We start from the raw sequence: 23,156 nt of genomic DNA on the forward strand, positions 1-23,156 counted from the left end.
GGTTGCTATTTCCCCAGGCAGCACAGGGAAACTAGACAGCATCAATTGCTGACACTGAGTGTTAGAGTGGTAACTTGTTTCTTCAGCTCATTCAGCGTACTATAATGCAATAGGGTCATCAAGGGCCATAGATATCTCCACAAGATGAGGTTCCAATGACTGCACGGTCCAGCAGCTTATTGCAGCACAGTACAGACAGGGTGCGCTACATAATCCTCAGGTGCTGTGTCTGGGCAACTGAGGCCGAGGATCTGTGAGAGCTGCAGCACTTTTCTGAGCAGGTAAGAGAGAACTCTGATGATGAGGAACATCACCTTCACCACCCTTTGATGCAGCAGCGTTGGTCAGTCTGTCAGTAATTGCATTCACTGGAACTGAGTTGGCTGAAGTCACCATTCATTGATTATAAATGCAATGATGCTGGAAAAGCAAGCAGCCACTGTCTATTCTCAGCTGCAAATGCAGCTCGCTGGTATCTTCGTTCATCACCTTTCCTATTGTTCAATAAAAGTTAAATTTACAAACTAATATAAACCTTAATAACATCAGATGCTCCCTCATTCATACATGGAAATGTTTAATGCTAGTTTGGGCACGTGGGAAAGAACAACTATCCTTCAGACAGGTATATAATAGTATGTGGTGCTAAGGATGGCTACCCTCCCTGTTGTATTACACTGAGGACCTGAGCACGTGTTGGGCTCTGGGGTCCTCCAAGTGTTGGTGCCCTGGGGCATTTCTTCCTTAGCTGGCTGTGTTACCAGATCACGCTCCCAACTCTAACTTAGCTCATGGCCCAAGTGAGATGTCATGCTCTGAGCTGGTGGAGGTTGCAGGAGACAGCCTCACTGGTGCACATTCTGAGGTGAAAGTGGATGTGTTAGCTGGAGGGACTAGTCTCTTCAGGGAGGAGACTGTGTGGATGGAGCTCGTGCTGGCAGAAGACAAGAAAAGGAAGGAGTTGGAAGATAGGAATGGAGGCTCGGCAGTGTTAAAATGGCATTGACCATGACGAAAGAGTAGAACAGCACTTGACAATGATCCTTACTTGAGACATGGAGGTCTCAGCTTCACAATATGAGCAGGCAAGGTCCTCTCCCTCTGAGGCAAGAATTCCCTCCTGGCAGGAGGTGAGGAGGACAGATGTCAGGCACCACACCTTGTTGACCTGCTACTTGTGTCTCATTTTCTCCTGGAATGAGACAAGGACAGGGATTGAGTGAGATGAAAGTCTCTGGCACAGCTGCTAGTGTTGGTGCAGCTGGGAAAGAGGCAGTGAGCTGTCCCAAGAGAGTGAGTAGGAACTGGAGAATACAGGAAGGGGTGGTAATTTGGGACGGGCATTTAATGGAGTGGGAGAGTGTGAATGAAGGAAGATGCTGCAGGCAACAATGAGAATGGGAGACATAAACTCTGGCTGGTGGGTGAGGGACGGGGAGGGGAGTTATACTAGTTGAGTTAGACTAGGTCTAAGCTAACAGAGAGGAAGTTGGTAGTTACCCTTATGGAGCAGAGAGGATTATTAACTTCCTTTTTGCATTGTTGAACATTCCTCTGGATTGTTGATACAGAACTGGCCAAAGTGGCAACTTTGGACCTGTCCTGGTGCTGTGGGTTCCTCCAGCAGTCCCGTGGAAAGAGACCACCTCAACCACTGGGAAGTGCAGCTCCCTGTTGACAAAGTTGGGTGAATGTTTTCTCTATCTGCCATCTCTTCCCACTGGGAAAGTCCAATTCCTGGTTTACAGCATTTGAACTGGGACACAGATGGGCTTTGTATGTGGTGTTGCCATCAGGATCTCTGAAGGCCCCTGAAGTGGCGAGCACTTCTGTTGCTGGCGAGTGTAAACTATTACAAGAGCATTGCATGGAGGCATGGTGCCAGTTAGTGAGGGCAGCACCATGAAATTACCCGAGGATACTTGCTACAGCTCACAGAGAGAAACCCTCCACGAAACTCCCCGAAATTGACAACTAGCCAAATATTGGGAAATTTCCAGCTGAGGGGTTAATATTTTCAGATCAATGGCCGATTATTCTGAACTCTGAGAAATCAGATCTCTAACATTTTTTAAACAAGCACAGAGACAAGGATAAGATGGAAGGCAAAAGTGATCAAATGATAAAAGTGACAATGGCACAAGGCAAAACGACCTCTGAAATGGCCATTAAAAACAATTCTAATAAAATTGTTGCAATTATGAATACACAATATTGTAATCACATGTCCTGGAGAAATGAAAGGACCTGAAAACTAACAGCAGGTGCTTCATTTAATCAGATTATACTGAAAAAGCAAGGAGTGAAAGATCAGCATCAGAAAAAAATCAAAATTGTACTCAAGTTGGATCTTGATCTTACAATATCCCAAAGTGATTTTCAGTCAATGTTGTATTTTTGAAATGTTAAATAGGCAACATTTGTAATGTAGGTAAGTGCAGCATTCAGTTTAGTACATGGCGATGTTTCCAAAACAGCAATCAGATTAAATATCAATTTTGTTGCAGTTATATTGGTTAAGTGATAAATGTTAGACAGGACACTAAGAAAACTCACTTGTAGACGTCAAAGCTGATCATCTTGCATTAAAGGAAGGTTGCAAAATAACTAATACTTATCATTGATTACTTCTTTATTCAGAAAAGGAGGGAGACAGAAAGCAGGAGATTATAGCCCAGGTAACTTAACATCAGTCATTAGGAAATTGTTAGAAGCTCTTATTAATGATGTTACAACAGGGCACTTTGATGTGTTCAAGGTAATCAGGCAGAGCCATGGTTTTGTCAAAGGGAGATTTGTATAAATAATTTTGATGAAGAGATCAAACGTGTGGTACTAAATTTGCTGATGGCACAAAGATAATGCAAACATTCTGTGTGTTTTTGTGATTGCTTGTTGTACCTCTTTTGTGATTTTCAATCTTTTGTGATTTATTCATCGGGACAACCAGATCTCTTTGCATCTGAGAACTCTACAACTTATCACCATTTAGAGGTAGGAAAAAAGTTGTGACAATGACTTAAGGGGACATTAAGGGGACAATGACATTGTGACAATGATCCTACAAGGGGATGTTGAAAGGATAAGGATAAGGATAAAATCTGACAAATGGAGTATGAAGTGGGAAAATGTGAAATTGTCCATTTTGTCAGAAATTACTGAAATGATATGGAGGTGTCAGTGTTGGACTGGGATGGACAAAGTCAGAAGTCACATGACACCAGTTTATAGTCCAATGGGTTTATTTGAAATAATAAATTTTCAGAGTACTGCTCCTTCATCCGATCACCTGATGAAGGAGCAGTGCTCTGAAAGCTTGTGATTTCAAATAAGCCTGTTGGACTATAAACTGGTATCTTGTGACTTCCAGCATTATCTAAATGGTGATAAGTTGTAGAGTTCTCAGATGCAAAGAGATCTGGTTGTCCCGATGAATAAATCATAAAAGATTGAGAATCACAAAAGAGGTACAACAAGCAATCACAAAAACACACAGAATGTTTGCTTTATTGAGAGGGGATTTCAATGCAAATGTTTACACTTCAGTTATACAGAGCATTGATCAGACTGCATCTGGATTACTGTGTACAGTACTGGTCACTATACTTAGGGAAGGATGTTAATGCATTGGGCACAATTCAGAGAAGGTTTACTAAACATTACCTGCAAAGTGTGAATTTCATTATAAGGAGAGGCTAGACAGCCCAGGCCTGTATCCTCCGGAGTTTAGAACAGTCAGAGGTGACTTAATTGAATTATATAAAATCCTGACGAGACTTGACCAAGTGGATTTGAAAGGATGTTTCCTGTGTGGGAAAATCTACAACTAGGGTCATAGGTTAAAATTAAGGGATCACCCATGTTAGATAGAGAGAGAGATGAAGAAACTTTTTTTTTCACAGAGGGTTGTGTGTTTTTTACAATTCCCTTTTTCAAAAGGCAGTGGATGCAGAATCTTGAAATATTTTTAAGGCCGAGTTTGACCGTATCTTCGAGGGGAGATAAGGCATTAGCAACTTATTGGAGATATGCAGAATGTAGAGTTGAGATTAAAATCAGATTGGCCCTGACTTTATTGAATGGTTGAGCAGGTTCAAAGGACCAGGTGGCCTACTCTTTGTTCTTTGTTTGAATGTTCCAGTTAACCCCAATTTGTGAGCTTATTATAAAAGATTCACTTTATAAAACACAGCAAGGCTGATGCCCAGCTAAAAGAATTTTTTTGAGAAATGTCATTAAACCCACACACCCAGTGTTATCCACAAGATCACCAAGTAAAAATGAGGAAAGCTATGACATCCATTTGCTTACCCTGACACAGAGATTGATGGGTTTTTTTTCTTTTTTCTTTTTTGGGCAGTGCCACTCTATTTATTTTTTTTTATAGAGTTGGAGGGATACTCCCCTTTTTATTTTCTTTTTTTTTCTTTTATACCCCATACTACCACCTAAGTGCGGTAGTGCTTATTTTATCCCCAGCACCCATGGTGTGTGTGTGTGCAGGTGTGAGACACAGTGAAAGACACAAAGTGCACCAATCTTTATTCAATTTCCACCACCAGGAAGATAGGAAAACACCCGGGTGGCCAGTGACAAACACTGCCCTTCACATCAAAGGGCAGTGCCGTGTGATCAAAACAGTGAAGGGGAGGGTAGGGACTAAATCAAAATAGAATTGGAGGGAGAAATGATGCACTCCACTCCCTGCGGCGCCCACCTCTCCCTGAACTCCTCCAGGGTGTTGGTGGACACCGCGTGCTCCTTCTCCAAGGACACCCGGGCCCTAATGTAACCGTGGAAGAGGGGCAGGCAGTCGGCTCTAACGACCCCCTCCACGGCCCGCTGCCTCGACCTGTTGATGGCCAGTTTGGCCAGGCCCAGGAGCAGACCCACGAGGAGGTCTTCAGACCTGCCCTCCCTCCTCCGTACCAGGTGCCCAAAGATCAGGAGCGTGGGACTGAAGTGCAGCCAAAAACAGAGGAGAAGGTTTTTAAGGAAATCAAAAAGGGAGTGCAAACGCCCACACCCAATATATACATGGTCCACGGACTCCACAGCGCCACAGAACAAGCAGTTGGGCTGGGAGTCCGTGAACCACCGCAATCTGCGGTTGCAAGGGACTGCTGCGTGCAACACCCTCCACCCCAGATCCCCGAGAGAAAGGGGGAGGACTCCCGCGTAGAGAGCCCTCCACTGGGGATCTCCACCGCCCGGTGGCAAATGGGCACGCCAAGGCGTGTCCGGACGGTGGATGAGGGAGAAGAGGTGGACGGTGTGCAGCAGCAGTCTATACAGGGCCCTCCTTTTCACATCCCTAAATGAAACAAAATTAAAACTCCAGAGGCGGCTCAGGTTGTGGGGGGATTGATGGTTTTAATTGTATGGAATGGGAGAGAAAGCTCCTTCCAATATTATTTCAAACAGGTTTCCAATTAAGGAGATTTAAGGAGCTGGACTGACAGAGTCCATATAATCATGCAGTGAGTATTATCACTTGAAGGGACTGCTTTCTGTCTACACTTGAGTCACACTCTCTTGAACTTTGGTCACGTAGTGGGGATGTGTCAGATGTCCTGCTGGGGTATCAGCTCCTGGGCCCTGGTCAAAGTGACCATCAACTCTGGGAAGGGTCTTTCTGGCTGCCTGCTCTTATATTGAGGCCTTTTCACCATCCATATGGAGCCTGGACTTCCAAAGCTGGTGGTGCTGGAACACCAACAGTAGAAATGACATGCCTTCTTAAAAAAAAACCACCATTAAATATCTGTTTACTTTTTGTGCATCCGTGGGTGTTTTCAATTGGCATGCTTCTTAAACAATAATCTTTGTTAGGCTGCTATTTGCACTTGGATTAATGACACTTGCGCCATCAAGACCAACATTTATACCCAAAGTATTGGAATTGTGAACTCACTGCCCCAGGGAATTGGTTGCAGCCAATGTGTGGGGACACTGGTCAGGCTGAGGGAGATGAAATTAGATGGTAGATTTGGATGAGAAAACATGGGAGGAAGCTCAAATGAAGAGTAAACATCAGCATGGCCTGCCTAGTCCGAATGAACTGTCTTGTACCTTGTCTCTATGCATGTAGTCCCATTAAGGTGATAAAACGGATATTTATAAAACGGAACACAACACTGAGTCATGTAAGGCTTGATCCAAATGAGTATCTTTTAAATGGGAAACCCAGTGTGTCCCGATTGGTGCACGTTCGAGAGCAGAGTGGAAAATCGCTGATACTTTGAAAGAAAATGGGAGGAAACTGGAATCTAGCATGTTTTAAAAAAAAAACAATTGGAGGGATGAGGGGAATTTGGGCGTAACATCTCTTTCTTAGTCAAAAATATAAACCGTCCCCATATTAAATGTGCGGAAGGAATCGCCACATCACCATTAATTGAAAAAAAAACGAAGAGAATGGGATTGCGGATAAACCATGTAGTGTTACACTGAAGTCTTTCCCAATCTTGGGGGATCAAAGTGACTTCCTATACGTGCGAACGCTAACGCTGTGATGGAACACGTCAGTGCTCTGCTAGCCAGCACCAGGCTCGATGGAAATGTTTGCTCAAATGCACTGAACGCTTCAAGCGCTAGAGTGCAATCTGTGGCCAGGCTGGCTGGGAGCTAAAGGCGGCTTTCCTTCCCCTCTCAGCATCGAGTGGGGTTCTGCAGCTCCCTTGTGCCTGCCCAGTGCAGACCAGCCGCCCCGTCTCCGTCTATCTCTCATCCCCGACCAGACAAAGCTCTCCAGCTCCAGTGCTCATCCTCCAGCAGTGACAGGAGTTTCCCCCCTTCTCTCTCTGCAGTGACTAACACTCAGGGGCTGAGCCCAGCTCGCAGCCGCTAGATTCCGGTTTCATTTCTGCACCGCGAGTTGGTGAGAAACGGGGAGCCCGGTGAGTACCGAACTGTGGAGGCTACAAGTTGGAGGTTTGGCTCACCCCCTTCCCCCCTTCTTGCTGAGGGTTCAGCAGGAGTGGGGGGGAGGTGTGGGAGGCAGGAAATCCGTTTAACAGAAGTGCCCAACCTTGAACTTCTCTTATTCTGAGCGTCTGCAATAAATGAGCAGCGGAGAGTAATAGTTTTGGGGCGAGACGTTGTAACGTGTGTGTGTGAGAGAGAGAGAGAGTCCCTTGGTGGCTGTGTTTGAAGAGGCAGCAGTGGGAAATGCGAGCATTCCTTGAGCTTCCATGACTATTTAGGAGCTGGCGGTAAAGGCTGCAGTTTGTTGCTGAAGAAGTGAAGCGGTCATTAGCACCGCCTTAACTCTAATTGGCCACTGAGGTTGTGGGCTCGGTAGTTTGACATGTTGTCTGTACGGTATTCAGCCGGCGAGGCAACACTTCAGAACACTTGGAGCCCATAAACAAAGGTTTATGTTGGAACTTCGGCACCATGCCTCTTCGTCAAAGTCCACGGTACATATGACAATGGCCTTACGGGAGGTAGGATCATGCTTAGGATCAGCTGATGGATCATAGGCATCTCATTTTGAATTGGAGCTGCAGAACAGGGTTGCTTTAGCACCATAAAGCCAGGGATACTGGTCATGGAGATGAAGTAAAGCTAAGGAATAGGGAGGGGATGTTCAGATCAAATAGGTTAAGATTCCTTCCACTTATGCCCCTGGGACATATCTTTGGGATCAGCATAAAGAAAATGTTACAGTTCTTTACCACGAATTCCCAGAATACAAAATATACCACCACTACTGACTATTGAATGGGACCAATCAAGGCATTTAAAAGGAATTTCAACATATATTTGCTGAACTATATAAAGGATAAATTGGGTTCAATGGCTGACACGTGTTTTGTTTCATGAGAACGATGAACTAATTGGGGTCTGCAGTACTAAATTCCTGTGTACTAAAACGTTTATGAGCACAATCTGTTGCAAGATAGAATTTATGGAGGGGGTTGAGATGGCAATATAAACAGCATGTGCAGAATTTGAATACTTTGTTAAGATGATCTCAACTCCCAGATGGCTTGCACTGCAACGTAAACTGTGCTGTGTAACCTGCAAATCTTTGTTTTAATTTTTTCCTCATGGATAGGGAGGGATACTGCAGGCATTTAACTCCATCATCAAACTCTGTGGCATGTGCAGGCGTGCTGAAGTTGAGACCTATTTTTACAGCATGTTGGAAGGGCTTGTTTTAGATTGCATCAATTATAAATGTGTAGAATTGTGGTCACATGAATAAACTGCTTTCACTTGGGTCCACTTCTCGAATTATAATAAATTTAGCACAAATGGAGGCCATTTGAAAGTCTAGTTCCTGCCTCTATCCCCATTTCTTTGTGATTTTCTTTCCTCCTCAAGTATTTGTGCAACTTCCTTTTGAAAGTTACAGTCAAAGTTTCTGTGGTTTTTGTGATGCTATCTCAAATCCTTAGTGTTGGAACACATTTCATACAGTCATCTACTCTCCTCCCACCACCTCCATTACACAGATAAGCATTGCTTATTCAGACACCCAGATGCTTCTAGATGTCTACAGTTATACTAGTTATATGTCTACAGCTGTACAGTTAATCAGATGGGATTTCTCACAAATCCTTGTGTCTTTAGTTATTACTGTGCTGTTATTCATTGGTAGTTCTCTTCTTCACTTGTTGGGCCTGCCTTGTCTTTAAGTAAATCATTAGCAGGCTCAGCAATAAGTCCATCTTTTAAATGTTTTGAACATGTTAATGTCTAAATTCTTCTCGTGATGGAGGTTCAACCTAGAACCAAGAAAAAGATAGATGATAGAGCAAAGTATGGTATTGGCTAGATGTTGAACTGTAGAGTACAGTGTAACACAACATTGCTTTTATTTTGTATTCAGTGTACAGTTTAAAAAAAATCAATACTTTCTCGAGTTACTACTTTGTCTTATTTCAAAATGAAGCAAGGCTGCCTTTTCTTGGATAGTGTGTTTTGAGTGGGTTTTGAAGATTAAGCAACAAATTGCATGTAATTCATGTGGATAAATATACATGGATGGTGATTTTCTTCAGTCTTACTCTGATTAGTAAATGATTGAAAATTAGGTGATTTTGGCGTAATAGACTTGGTCAGTGTTTATTACTCATAAGATTTTCCTCTTGTGATTTTTGGACATAGATTTTGTAAAATTTGAGTTTTGCAATAGAAGTTGACAAATATCTGAATGTTGCAGCAAGTGTGGTTAGTATTGTTAGCACTGAACAGTAATGATGAAAGCTAATTTTCATTTTATATATATTTGGAAATATAATAAATGGATGTGAAGTATTAACAAGAAGTTCCATGTTCTTCATCGATACAAAATAGCATACAAAATCCAATGGGTGAACATTGCAGGGTCAAGACAACATTATGAGTTGTAGCAATGCAGTTTAATTGTTTTAAAAATGTTACCTCATCCGTGAGAGAAATTACTGTCCTCTGGAGCATGAGGTTATATTTTCTACAATTAGTTTTGCCATATTTCCATATACAATTCACTGTCTTTTTGCTGGAAGCATAATGTGATGGATACTTAAATGGTCACACTGTCCATATTGTGTGTTGATGATATTGTTCTTTCTTAGGCTGGATGAAGTGATTATACAATGTAATTTCGTATGCCAGTTTGTCAAGTAGGTTTCTAAATATTTTTCTATTCTGGCCCAAACTATCAATATTACTCACTCCTGGTCCAAGTGTAGCACTGCTGCCTGTAAGCTAACTTTCCTTTCGACTAAATGAACAATGGGAAGGCTTGCCCCCATTCATGAAATTTTTAAATCTACTTGAGAACTGATAGATGGAAAATATCCTCCCTCAGTGCTTAAGTGTATAACTTCATAAGAATATTTTTGTTTCAACATTCGCTTTGATTCCTTTTGATCAGAAAATGGAGGAGTTAAATTGTCTTATTAGTTAATTTGTGTGCATTAGTGAATTAAACTTCCTGGACTGTTTTATCTTCTTCCTGATTTTTTTTAATCACGGAAACATAGGGAAAGGATTCAGGTATTCAGTCAGTTAGGTGTGTTTTTCCATTCTGTTAGACCAGGGTTGATGTGGACCTCAATTCTACTTACTTTTGTCCTATATCACTCCATTACTATGCCTTATGAAATTAATCCTTCTCAGTCTTGAACATTTAATTGATATAGCCCTATTAAGGAGAGAGTTGACATGTTTATCATATGAAGAGTGCTTCCAGATTTTGTTCCTAAATTATCAGGTTATTACTCCCTTTCCCTTTCCAACATTCTGGATCAACTCACTTGAGGAAATTACTTCTATTTCACTCTCCCTTGAGCATGTGGGCAATGGCATGAAAAGTGAATTGAATTGATTTTTTTATTCAATATAAAATACGGTGAAAAGTTTATAACGTCGCCATGCATTGGAGGTATTCTCTTTAACCAAATATAGACAAAAGGAAGATAACTTAACTTAAAGTGAGTGCAACTTTTCCTTCTTTAGTCCTGCTCTGGACTTCACCAGCCCATGCTATGTCGCTGCCAGAGTCCCATTCCAGGCTTCACCAGCCCAAGAAAACATGGCAAGAATAGAAAAAATAAATTGTAATCTGGACTTTAAAAAATATGTTTCTGATTTTTCCTTCAAGTTTTAAATGACAGCTTTAGGATCTCACAATTGAGTAGTTACTACCTTACCACCAAACATTCACATCTCACTGATAGTTCAGCTCACCTTATTTCTACACCACTTCCAATTCTCTTCTCCCTTTCCTGAGAAGCTAGCCAGCACAAATTTCTGACATATAGGTGCCTGGTGGCTGCGGTTTGTCAGTTGCTTCATCCAATTCTGTCTTCAACATACAATGCATACTGCATGGACACCAAGCTCCTCAAACTAACGTCCACATAAATCCGGAGCCCCAAACCCCCAGGCTAACTAAATCATCATGCCTGTTCTCGGACCAACTCTCACACCACTCCAGGCCTTCATCACTTTACTGTGGAGTTCAGGGACACATATGACTTGCATGCTTCTGCTAGATGACTGATGCGATGAGGCACACATTCAGCTCTGCATATGCGATGTGCCTTTTAGTCCTTGCATTTATTTCTTAATAAACACGCACATATTTGGAGGCGCCTTTTTTTTATTCATTTGTTTATGGGATGCAGGTGTCGCAGCTAGAGTCATTGAGATGTACAGCATGGAAACAGACCCTTCAGTCCAATCCATCCATGCCGACCAGATATCCCAACCCAATCTAGTCCCACCTGCCAGCACCCGGCCCATATCCCTCCAAACCCTTCCTATTCATATACCCATCCAGATGCCTCTTAAATGTTGCAATTGTACCAGCCTCTAGCTCAGCATTTATTGCCCATCTCTAATTGTCCAGATGGCAGTTAAGAATCAACCACATTGCTGGGGGTCTTAAGTCATATGTAGGCAAGATCAGGCCAAGACAACAGGTCCCTCCAAAGGGACTTTGGTGAATGGGTGTTTCCTGACATAGACTCTTACTTCCCGATTTTTATCAAATTCAAATTCCATCATCTGACATGATGGGATTCAAAACCAGGTCCCTAGGATGTTACCTTGGTCTCTGAATTAATAGTATCACGATAATACTGCGAGGCCATCACCTCCACCTGTTTATTAAGTTGCTTTTTAACACAGAAGGAGAGGCAGGTAGCTGGTAATGACGAGGAACAATCAAGGGAGCTGAATTCTTGTTGTATGGTGCGTTAACATAACAGCTCCAACATGTGTCAGCAGCTCACAGAGCAAACATACTGCACGTGCTTTAAGCAAATGGCAACATGAGAGGGGCAGCTAATCCTTAGTGAGGTGGAGGGGGCCATGATAGTTAGGGGATACTGCCACAGTCAATCACAGGCTTGTCTGATTCAATTCAAGGGGTTGGTCGCAGTCAATCAGGTGTTCAGTTCTACCAGAGTCTGGGGATGTGTGGCCCTGCCATCCAGAGACTGGGCCATAGGCTAGTCCTGTACAGCAAGTGAAATCTGACCAGGGATTACACTTGTGGAGCCATCTGCCTTGGGATGAGCCATATTTCCTGCAATCAGACAAATTGAGGCATTGAGTAATGATGGAAATGTTTGGATAAGTGATTAGTGCTGACACCAGAGCAGGAGAGGTATCCTCAGTAAGCAAGGAGGAAGCACTGAGGTTTGAAAGGATTAGCAGTTTGGGAGTGTATGAGAGCCATTGAGTGGACATGGGGTATACATTAGTGACAGTTGCAGTCCATGAGACTTAGTGAGATGTTTCTGCGGTGGCAGAGTTAGGGCAAGTGGTGGCCCTGTGAATGTGATGTAATAGAGAGAAGAGAGTCGTACTCTCCCTGCAGAGCACAGAAGGTCACTGACCTTCCTGTAGTGCTGCATGGACCTTTTAAACCCAGGACACCGCACTGCTGGGGAACTATCTGGGTCCAAGCCTCCTGTGGTGATCAGCAGGGAAAAGCTCTATTTCCTCTTCACTAGCTCTCTCAGGTTCCTGTCTGTGAAGCAGGGAGCTGGACTTCCTCTCTGGGCCATGCTCTCAGTGAAGTGCCACAGGGTAGGGAGCAGTTTCTAGCTTGCACTGTCCAGCTGGACTTTAACTTTAGTTCCAGCCGGAGAAATACCACAAGTTCCTGGCACTTTCACCCTGTCCAGCTGTACAATGCCAAAGAGAAGGACTTTGAAAAGCCTAGCTACATCATTCATGAGGTGAAGAGTGGGTGATTGCGTAAGAAAGGTTTCTCGAGACATGACAGGCTGGGGGCCACGAATCTCACTCAACAAAACCCATTTGAAAATGGAAAAATTCCACCCTATATGTATCCTGTCTAATCAACCTTTAACTGCAACCTTTAACTTCATTTTCTAAGTTCTGATATCATGATAAAATTCCAATAAGTATGCCCTGAACTGTTCCCCAGGGCAGTATATCTCTTTGCCCTCAGTTTTCTAGGTAGGTCTAAGCAAGCCTCTGCATAATTAAACTATCATTTCCTTACTTTTGAAATCCTCTGTCTTTTATAATGTAAAATCTGGTCTTTCATTGAAGCACCTCAATGAAATCGAGTTCTTAGAACTCATAGGAATTATTGGATGAATTCCTATCCAGGTGCTAAAGGAATGCGTTGAACTCACTATGCTACCTTTTCACCAGGGGTAGGCATTTAATTTCTTGTTGTGCAGCTTGAGTTTGAGCTGGAGTGGATGAATCATTTACAATGTGTGCTGATTCTAGCACAAACATTCTTGTGTTGATTCACAGTCAATTCCTTAATGCTACTCTGCAAGAGAAGTTTCAGCTTTAACACTCTCTTGATTTGTTCTATTAACCTCTGTTACGCTGTAAAATGGGTCAAAAGAACTCCAGTTATTCAGAGCTCTTGGAGATATTGTCTTTCTGTTTCATTAATTACTTTGGTAAAAGCAAAGGGAAACCAAAACGCCATTGTTTCTGATGTCCACAAAGTATCCCAGTTTTTGGCATTTCCTCTTGTTATTGAGGCCTTCAGGGATACTGACAGAGATTCCTCGCTCTAACTCCAGAGCTGTTTAGGTGCACAAAAGACCGTGGGTGCAAAACTGTTGAAATTCAGAGAGTGCAGGTGTCCAAGGTGTAGTTTTTAAAGTCTGAGGAAAAAATAAGCCACTGCTTTCTATTGTTTCATGATTAAAAATCACACACTGTCAGGTTATAGTCCAACAGGTTTATTTGGAAGCATTAGCTTTCGGAGTGCTGCTCCTTTATCAGGTTGTTGCGGAGTATAAGATTGTAAGACACAGAATTTATAGCAAATGTTTACAGTATGATGGAACTGAAATTATATATTGAAGAAGATCTGGATTGTTTAAGTCTCTCATCTTTTAGAATGACCATGTTGATTTCAGTTCTTTCATATGTAAATCGCAAAACTTATTTTAAAAGCTACATTCTCAAGTGAACTTTAACAGTTGGTGTCATGTTGGCCCAGATAATGCATTGAAGATGTGAACTTTCCTGTGTGGGGCTGTCTGTGCCACAATGGTCAGACTGATTCTAATCTAAAAAACGGATTTACAGAATCTTACATGGATTCATGCAGTTTTTAAGTAAAGTTTACTTTACTCACACAGGGAAGCTAACTCCTTCTATACATTATCTGGGCTGACATAACACCAATTGTTAAAGTTCACTTGAGAATGTAACTTATAAAAAAGTTTTGTTATGAAACAACTGAAACTGACATGGTCATTCTAAAAGATGAGAGACTTAACAAAGAATCCAGGTCTTTTTCAATATATAATTTCAGTTACATCACACTGTAGCGCTCCGAAAGCTAGTGCTTCCAAATAAACCTGTTTGACTATAACCCGGTGTTGTGTGATTTTTAACTTTGTACACCCCAGTCCAACAACAGCATCTCCAAATCATGACTACTATTTCACATTTTCATTTTTCTTTTCCTCACAGCAAGGAAGCCAAAATCCAACTGTGTTAGTGAACTGACCCAGTGCCTTTTCGTGGCTATTGGCATGTCATCATTGCAAACTTCTATCTTCTATTCAGGTAAGCTCCGAAGCTTGATATAATTTCAATCTGCAGTGTTGTATTTATTGGTTATTGCCATCACTTTATAAATAGTGGTTCAGGCAGGAGGAACACACTCAGGAATTAAATAGTGCTGCATTAAGTTGATGAATGTAGTTTTCAGAGCTTGGAAATAGGTCTGTAAATTAAGATGATAGCTTTCATTAGTCATACCTCTTTATATGGTGAAGATTATATACTAGTGTGCATTGGTGAGAGTTCAGTGATGGTCATAAGTAGCTACCTTCTGTATAATTATTAGCAGTAACACTGAGATTAGCCCACATATTAACTGTTTGCTTTTTGGTCAGCAAATGTAATTTGGAGGCTGCTTCAGATAGTTAGTCCATGGTGCTAAGATTGTGAGTCTGAGACACTGTTCAAATCACATACACTATAGTCTTTTGCTGGCAGGGTTACATTAAAAAATGGGGACTGGGCTCATGTCGAGCATCGATGCTGGCATGGACCAGTTGGACTGTATGCCTTGTTCTTGTGCAGCTGGTTTGAGGTATTTAAGAACGAGCTGAACATGAAGGAAGCTGGCAGTGCTTAAAAAGGACCAGAAAACTGACCTTTGGTATAGCAAAGATGAGGGCATGAATAAAAAAACTGATGAAATTGGGCATCTTGAAATGAGATAACTGAGGGAGATACTTTAAATAAGTATACTGGAATATAGAAGGATACAATGATTCAGGGGAAAACTAAAAAGTGTAAATAAAGAAATCTGGGTCTGTTATTGGGAATAATTAATTTGGAAGAGAAATAGAAGTAAATTTTCATTGTTTTGTTACAAGTTTGTTACTACATTTTGTTTGAAACCCCAAATTTATTCAAGGCAAAACTAAGTTAAGGGAAGAGTTAACATGACTAGGGCTGTGTTTGTTCAAATTTAGAAGCTTCAAACGTATTTTTGCTGATTGGGGCACCTTGGATTAAGACAGCGTTTAAAAATGAGAAACAAATCTTTCAGGAGTAAGTTTAGGGAATGCTTCCTAATGCAAAAGGTGGTGGATGATTGGAACTCTCTTCTGTTAAACAGCATTTGAGGCTTGATTGATTGTTGATTTTTAAGACTGAAACTGAGAACTGTTTGTTTAGTCAGAGACCAAAGAGATACAGAGCAAAGGTTTATTGAGGGTCACATCAGCTATGGTCTGATAGAAAAGCAAACCAGGCTAAGAGGGGCCATATGATCTTCTCCTTTTCAGGAAACTGAATATCTTAGATAACTACTTCTTGAGTTCTATTTCCGAATATTTTCAGAGCTGACCCACAGCGGTATAGTCCTCACCACAATTAGGGCCAGAACAGGCATCAGTCTCCATACTGTTGGCACAAATCTGATCCACATACCATCCAACTCATTGGGCTAACTGGTCTGCCAAGGAACTGTGGCAACATACACTTTTCCAGAGCTACAAATCGTGCTGATGGTGGCTTCTATTTTCTTTCCCTCATCTTACTGACCTGGAACCTCTCCTGCTTTTACCAACTTATTGGTGTAATTTGACGGATTTGCAGATTGATATTCAATTTTGTTGACCATTTCCTTCAACTTTATGTCCTGGAGCTCTGAACCTGAAGCTCTGCCTCAGAGGCAAGAATAAGACCATAAGACATAGGAGAGGAAGTAAGGCCATTCGGCCCATCGGGTCCACTCTGCCATTCAATCATGGCTGATGGGCATTTCAACTCCACTTACCCGCATTCTCCCCGTAGCCCTTAATTCCTTGTGACATCAAGAACTTATCAATCTCTGCCTTGAAGACATTTAGCGTCCCGGCCTCCACTGCATTCTGCGGCAATGAATTCCACAGGCCCACCACTCGCTGGCTGAAGAACTGTCTCCGCATTTCTGTTCTGAATTTACCCCCTCTAATTCTAGGGCTGTGTCCACGGGTCCTAGTCTCCTCGCCTAATGGAAACAATTTCCTAGCGTCAACCCTTTCCAAGCCATGTATTATCTTGTAAGTTTCTATTAGTTCTCCCCTTAATCTTCTAAACGCCAATGAATACAATCCCAGGATCCTCAGCCATTCCTCGTATGTTAGACCTTCCATTCCAGGGATCATCCGTGTGAAGCTCTGCTGGACACGCTCCAGTGCCAGTATGTCCTTCCTGAGGTGTGGGGACCAAAACTGGATGCAGTACTCCAAATGGGGCTTAACCAGAGCCTTATAAAGTCTCAGTAGCTCAACGGTGCTTTTATATTCCAACCCACTTGAGATAAATGACAATATTGCATTTGCTTTCTTAATCACGGACTCAACCTGCATGTTTACCTTTAGAGAATCCTCAACTAGCACTCCCAGATCCCTTTGTACTTTGTGATACACTCTGCCACAAAATCACCTTATCAGACAATATAATAGCCTGCTCCATGAATGCTGAGTTAGGTCAAACAATTTTCCTTACCTTCCTCTTTTGATCTTTATCAACTAACTTGCAACTGGAATCTGAAGAGTATGGTTGTCAGAACCATAGTTTGGTGGCAATTCAGTTTGGGGTTATAATTTGAGGAAGGTTCTGAGGAAGGGTTACTGGATCCAAAACGTTAACTCTGAATTCTCTTCACTAATGCTGCCAAACTTGCTGAGCTTTCTCCTCAACTTCTGTTTTTATTAAGGTTGTAATTTGTCTTTCTGAAATTAATGTAAGGTAACCAGTTTTGTACTAATACTCTTTAGTGTACACAAGAATCAAATTGTAACCTGAGTCCTGAGTCATACTTCTGCACTCAGCTTGGTAGAAAAACATAGAAACTTAGGAAATAGGAGAAGAGTGGGTTGTTTGAGTCTTCATGTATGCTGTCATGCAAAATGATCAGAAGCAAAATTAGGCCATTCAGCCCATTGAGTCTCTACCATCATTCAATCATGGCTGATATCTTTCTCAATCTCATTCTCCTGCCTTCTTCCCGTAACCTTTGATCCCCGTACTAATCAAGAGCCTATCTATCACTGACTTCAATCCATTTAATGACTTCGCCTCGACTGTCTGTAGCAGTGCATTTCACAGATTCACAACCATTGAGCTGAAGATATTCCTCCTCATCTCAGTTCTGAAGTGTTGTCCCTTCACTCTGTGGCTGTGCCCTTGGGTCCTAGTCTCCCCTACAAGTGGGTACACGTTCTCCACATTCATTGTATCCAAGTCTTCATGAGATCATTCTCTCATCCTTCTAAACTCCATCCTGTACAGACCCAGAACCCTTGAATGTTTCTCCCATGACAAGCCTTTCATCCCCGGGATCATTCTTGTGAACCTCCTCTGGATCCCCTCCAATGTCAGCACAACCTTCCTTAGATTTGGGGCCCAAAACTGCTCACAATATTTCAAATGCGATTTGACCAGAGCCTTATACACCCTCAGCAGTATAACCCTGCTCCAGTATTCTATCCATTTTGAAATTAATGCTAACATTACATTTGCCTTCCAAACTGCCAACTGAACCGTCATATTAACTTTAAGAGAATCCAGAACTAGGACTCCTCAGTACCTTCTCGCTTCAGATTTCTGTAGGCTTTCCCCATTTAGAAAATAATTTACGCTTCTATTCTTCTTACCGAAGCGCACAACCTTACACTTTCCCACATTGCAGATTAGATTAGATTCCCCACAGCGTGGAAACAGGCCCTTCAGCCCAACAAGTCCACACCGACCCTCCGAAGAGTAACCCACCCAAGACCCATTTCCCTCTGACTAATGCAGCTAACACTGTGGGCAATTTAGCATGGCCAATTCACCTGACCTGCATATCTTTGGACTGTAGGAGGAAACCGGAGCACCCTGAGGAAACCTACGCAGACACTGGGAGAATGTGCAAACTCCACACAGACAGTCACCCAAGGTTGGAACTGAACCTGGGGCCCCGGTGCTGTGAGGCAGCAGTGCTAACCACTGAGCCACCGTGCTGCCCCAGATTGTATTCCATCTGCTACTACTTTGCCCACTCTCCAAGCCTGTCCAAGTCTTTCTGCAGTCTCCCTGCCTCCTCAACATAACCTGTTTCTCTACCTATCTTTGTGCTATCTGAATGTGATCATTCAATTCAGTACCATGTTCCTGCATTCTCCCCATAACTATTGATCCCTTTAACCCTAAGAATTATACCTGATTCCTTCCTGAAAACATTTAGTGTTTTGGCCTTAAGTGCTTTCTGTGGCAGAGAATTCCACAGGCTCATCACTCTCTGGGTGAAGGCATTTCTCCTCATCTTAATTCTAAGTGGCCTACCACCTATCCTTACACTGTCAATCCTTGTTCTGGACTTGCCGGTCATTGGGAACATCCTTCCTATGTTTGCCTTGTCTGGTTTTGTTGGTATTTTATATGTTTTGATGAGACCACCATTATTCTAAAGTCCAGTGAATACAGTCCTAACTGCTCCAGTCTGTCTCCATATGTCAGACTTGCCATCCCAAGAATCAGTCTGATAAACTCTTTGTTACACTTCCTCAATAGTCAGAGCATCCTTCTTTAGATATGTAGGGCAAGATTGCACAAAATACTCCAGTCATGGTCTCATCAAGGCCCTGTACAACTGCAGTTAGACATCCCTGCTCCTATACTCAAATCCTTTCACTATGAAAGCCAACTTCTTGGATATGTGGAAAAGAGGCAGTATAATTACAATTTGATTGACCATGACCTCCAGGACAGTTTCATAGTATTATACTGTGAAGGAGAAGTGATGGTCTCGTGGTATTATCGCTGTAATATTAATCCAGAGACCCAGGTAATGTTTTGGGAACCTGGCTTCAAATCCAGCCATGGCAGATGGTAGAATTGGAATTCAGTAAAAGAAATTTGGGATTAAGAGTCTAATGGTGACGACAAGTCCATTGTCAATTGTTGGAATAATCCTTCTGGTTCACTGATGTCCTTGAGGGTCCTTGCCAGGTCTGGCCTACAAGTGACTCCAGACCCACAGCGATGTGGTTGACTCTTATCTGTCCTCTAGGCAATTAGGGATGGGCATTAAATGCTTGCCTGGCCAGTGGTGCCCTCATCTCATGAATGAATAAAATAAATATGTTCAAAGACTAAGGTTGGAATGTAATGCTTGTGAGACCTTTAGATTTTCCATGTGGCAATGGTTTGGAAGGATTCATATGTTAAAGCTATCTATCAAACCCCTATAAGTTATTGTCTGTTACATTCACTGATAAGTTCATGTACGGGAGACTGAATCTCTGTGTAATGGCAAAGACAAAATTTTAATTTCCACATTAACGTTTTTGAAATCACTCTGTGGAGGCCGGTATCCCATCACTAATTGACCTTTTATTTCCATTTGCACCGTCATGGACTCTGACTAGCTGGGTAACAGCCAGACCCTGGAGTGAGGAAACTCTCTGAGACTCCTGTTTATATCTGTGAGAGGGTGAGCACTGTAGCTGCTAGAGATCAGAGTCAAAACGTGCAGTGCTGGAAAAGCACAGCCAGTCAGGCAGCATCCGAGGAGCAGGAGAGTCGGCATTTTGGGCATAAGCTCATCATCAGGAATGTGGTGGGGGGGGGATCCAAGGGGGCTGAGAGATAAATGGGAGGGGGGTGTGGGGCTGGGGGAGAGGTAGTTGGATAGATGATAGATGAAGGTGGGGGATGATGGTGATCGGTTGGAGTGAAGGTGGGAAGAAAGACAGAAAAATAGGACAGTTCAAGAGAGTGGTGCTGAGTTGGAAGGATGGATCTGGGATAAGGTGGGGGGAGGAGAGATGAGGAAACTGGTGAAATCGACATTGATCCATTGTTAGTTGGAGGGTCCCAAGGCAGAAGATGAGGCGTTCTTCCTTCAGGTGTTGGATGGTTAGAGTTTGGTGGTGGAGGAGGCCCAGGATGTGGGAGAGGGAATTGATGTTTCAGAGAATGTCTCCGGGACATGCGCAGCAATTAACCCCACTACCCGTGGCTGAACACTTCAACTACACCTCCAGCCCCACTCCTCTCCCATTGATCTCCGCCCTCTTGGGCAGCTCCCCCCCCCACCCCCCACACTCCTGATGAAGAGCTTATTCTTGAAACGTCGACTCTTCTGCTCCTCAGATGCTGCCTGACTAGCTGTGCTTTTCCAGTGCCATACTCTTGCTTATTTTTAAAAATTTTTTTTCTATTCTTTCTTTTTCTTTATTACCCCACACTACCGCCTAACTGTGGTAGTGGTAATTTTTTTCCCCAGCACCCATATGTGTGTGTGCAGGTGTGAGACACAGTGAGAGACACAAGGTGCACGAATCTTTATTCAAATTTCCACCACCAGGAAGAAAGGAAACACCCGAGTGGCCAGTGACAAGCAGTGCCCTTCACATCAAAGGGCAATGCTGTGTGATCAAACAGTGAAGGGGGGGACATGGATTAAATCAAAATAGAATTGGAGGATACTCTTCTTTTATTTTTAAAATTTTTTTGTTTTCTTTTTTCTTGACACTGATCCAGCTCCCTCAGAGCCAGCTCTCAGAGTGAACAGAACCTCTGACACATCTTTTTTTAGTGCTTATTTTTTTCCCCATATCCATGTTGTGTGCGTGCAAGTGTGAGACACAGTGAAAGACATAAGGTGCACAAATCGTTATTCAGTTTCCACCACCAGGAAGAAAAGAAACACCCAAGTGGCCAGTGACAAACACTGCCCTTCACATCAAAGGGCAATGCTGTGTGATCAAACAGTGAAGAGGAGGGCAGGGATTAAATCAAAATAGAATTGGAGGATACTGTTGCTGATCTTTTTTTTTCTTTTTTTTTGTGTGTGTGCAGGTGTGAGACACAGTGAAAGACACAAAGTGCACGAATCTTTATTCAATTTTCTCCACCAGGAAGATAGGAAACACCCGAGTGGCCAGTGACAAACACTGCCCTTCACATCAAAGGGCAGTGCTGTGTGATCAAACAGTGAAGGGGAGGGTAGGGACTAAATCAAAATAGAGTTGGTGGGGGAAATAATGCACTCCACTTTCCTGGTTATATATTTTTTTACTACTAATATTTTTTTTTTGACAAGCAGTGCCCTTACATTCACTCTTTCATTTTTTTTTTAACCCCCCCACACTACCGCCTAACTGCGGTAGTGCCTATTTTTTCCCCAGCACCCATCGTGTGTGTGTGCGCAGGTGTGAGACACAGTGAATACTGTTGCTGATATCTGTCATCCCGGGTTCCCTGATTGGCCCATGGTTAACAGACTCAGTCAGGGATCTCATACTCCATGACATCCACCTGGCCAGCCTCATTACAATCAGTAGAGTTTTGTACCAAAGACGGAGACTGGAGAAAATCAGCCAGTTTGGCAGCGGCTGTAGAGAGAGAAACCGAGTTAATGTTTCGAGTCTGGTATGACCATTCTTCAGAATGAAAAGTATTGGAAAATAGGCTCCTTTTAACAGAGACAGAGCAAGAGCAAGACAGAAGATGGTATGGAGGCCAAATGCAAAAGACAAAGGAGCTGTTAGTAGTCAAAAAGAAAAGGAAGAAAAATGTAAAAAGGATGTAAATTAAGGTTGAAATGGAAGGAATTAGTTCCTTGCTACAAAGTACAAAATAAACAAAGTATAAGCACAACATAACCAAGGGGGAAGAGAATGTAAAAAAACTGGAGAACGCCCAGATTGGTTTCAACGCTGAGACCTCGAGGCTGTAATGTGCCTGAAGGAAAATGAGAAGTTGTGTCTGAAGCTGGCATTATCCTTTGTTGGAACATTGCAGCAGGCCCAGAACAGAAACGTTAACATGAGAGCAAGGTGTTTTATTGAAATGGCAAGCAATTGGGAGGTCAGGGTCATTCCTATGGACAGAACAGAGGTGTTCCACAGGTGTTACAGAGGGAATGATCCCGGCGGAATGCTGACAGTGAAGGGAAAGCATTAGGTTAATCTCTGATTCTTCCCAGAGTCAAAATCACTAATTCTGTCTCTCTTTCCACAAAGGCTGCCAGAACCTACTGAGTTTCTCCAGCAGTCTGTGTTTGTTTCAGATTTCCAACTTTCACTGTGTTTAGTGTTTTGTACTAACAGTGTGACCTCCGTTATCTATCCTATGATGAAGTCTTTGCCTTTCTTCTTTAAGTAAAGTTTAAAAAATCAGACAATGCCACGTTTTGGTCCAATTTGGAAGCACTAGCTTTCGAAGCGATGCTCCTTCATCAGGTGGTTGTTCATCAGGTCTCTTTAAATAACAGATATCTGGAAACACCCAAAGAAAGACAAGCAACTTTTCTTTTATCTTTATAATAAGTCAACGATTCAGATTTCTTTGAATAGTTTTTGCTTCACTCACTCAAAAAAAATCACTGTTTATGCTTTGCAAATTCGCTGTTGTTCAATTACGTGAACATTTTCTCCTCTCAGCTGATTAGTTAGTTATGAATACTAGAGCAAATGGAAGACTTGATTGATAGAACTGGCATAATCTTTGTTCAGATGATTTTGTGAACTGGGAGACTGATTAAATGTCAGCTACAAATCAACTCCTTTGCCGTCAACTAGTTGAACGGCCAAATATTTATAATTAAAACTAAAATGATTTTATAATTGAGGCCAAAGATCGCAAAAGATGATGCTCATGTTAAAAATATGAAGGGCTGTTGTGGAATTTATTGGTTTGACACATTTCAT

General features: G+C 42.4%; 1 protein-coding gene across 1 annotated transcript in view; it reads left to right on the forward strand.

The window, feature by feature from the left end:
* Positions 1 to 6,568: 6,568 nt before the first annotated feature.
* The window catches only part of atp8b4 (ATPase phospholipid transporting 8B4), a 254,191-nt gene continuing 237,603 nt past the window's right edge, over positions 6,569 to 23,156 (forward strand). The window contains exons 1-2 of the mRNA XM_043677403.2: positions 6,569 to 6,899; positions 14,425 to 14,520. The gene's annotated coding sequence lies outside the window, so the exon portion shown is untranslated. The remainder of the gene's footprint in view (positions 6,900 to 14,424; positions 14,521 to 23,156) is intronic.

The sequence above is a fragment of the Chiloscyllium plagiosum genome, unplaced genomic scaffold (genome assembly GCF_037043375.1).
Source record: "Chiloscyllium plagiosum isolate Xiang-an unplaced genomic scaffold, Cpla_swu_hap1 HiC_scaffold_39, whole genome shotgun sequence".
In the NCBI taxonomy this organism is placed as follows: domain Eukaryota; kingdom Metazoa; phylum Chordata; class Chondrichthyes; order Orectolobiformes; family Hemiscylliidae; genus Chiloscyllium; species Chiloscyllium plagiosum.